The following is a 737-nucleotide window of genomic DNA, read 5'->3' on the forward strand; positions in this document are numbered from 1 at the left end:
AGATTCCATTGAACCTCCTTCTGCCCTTCATGAGCTCTGATGAGTATTCTTCCTCTGAAGAGGATGAAGAAATTACTGAAGAGCACGTTGCTAAGTACCTTGGTGCAATCATGAAGCTGAATGTCAAAATTATTTGGTAATGAGACTTGGGAAGATGAATCTCCCTTGCTCACTAATGAACTAAATGCATTAGACAGGCAGAAATTACCTCAAAAGAAACAAGATCCTGGCAAATTCTTAATACCCTGTACCATAGGCACCATGACCTTTGAGAAGGCTCTGTGTGACCTGGGGTCAGGAATAAACTTAATGCCACTCTCTGTAATGGAGAAACTTGGGATCTTTGAGGTGCAAACTGCTAGAATCTCATTAGAGATGGCAGACAACTCAAGAAAACAGGCTTATGGACAAGTAGAGGACGTATTAGTAAAGGTTGGAGGCTTATACATCCCTGCTGATTTCATAATCCTAGACACTGGGAAGGATGAGGATGAATCCATCATCCTTGGAAGACCCTTCCTAGCCATAGCAAGAGCTGTGATTGATGTGGACAGAGGAGAGTTGGCCCTTCAACTGAATGAGAACAACCTTGTGTTTAAAACTCAAGGATCTCCTTCTGTAACCATGGAGAGGAAGCATGAAAAGCTTCTCTCACTGTAGAGTCAACCAAAGCCCCCACAGTTAAACTCTAAGTTTGGTGTTGGGAGGCCACAACCAAACTCTAAGTTTGGTGTTGA

This window comes from Arachis ipaensis, chromosome B1 (genome assembly GCF_059453495.1).
Source record: "Arachis ipaensis isolate K30076 ecotype BB chromosome B1, ASM5945349v1, whole genome shotgun sequence".
Taxonomy (NCBI): domain Eukaryota; kingdom Viridiplantae; phylum Streptophyta; class Magnoliopsida; order Fabales; family Fabaceae; genus Arachis; species Arachis ipaensis.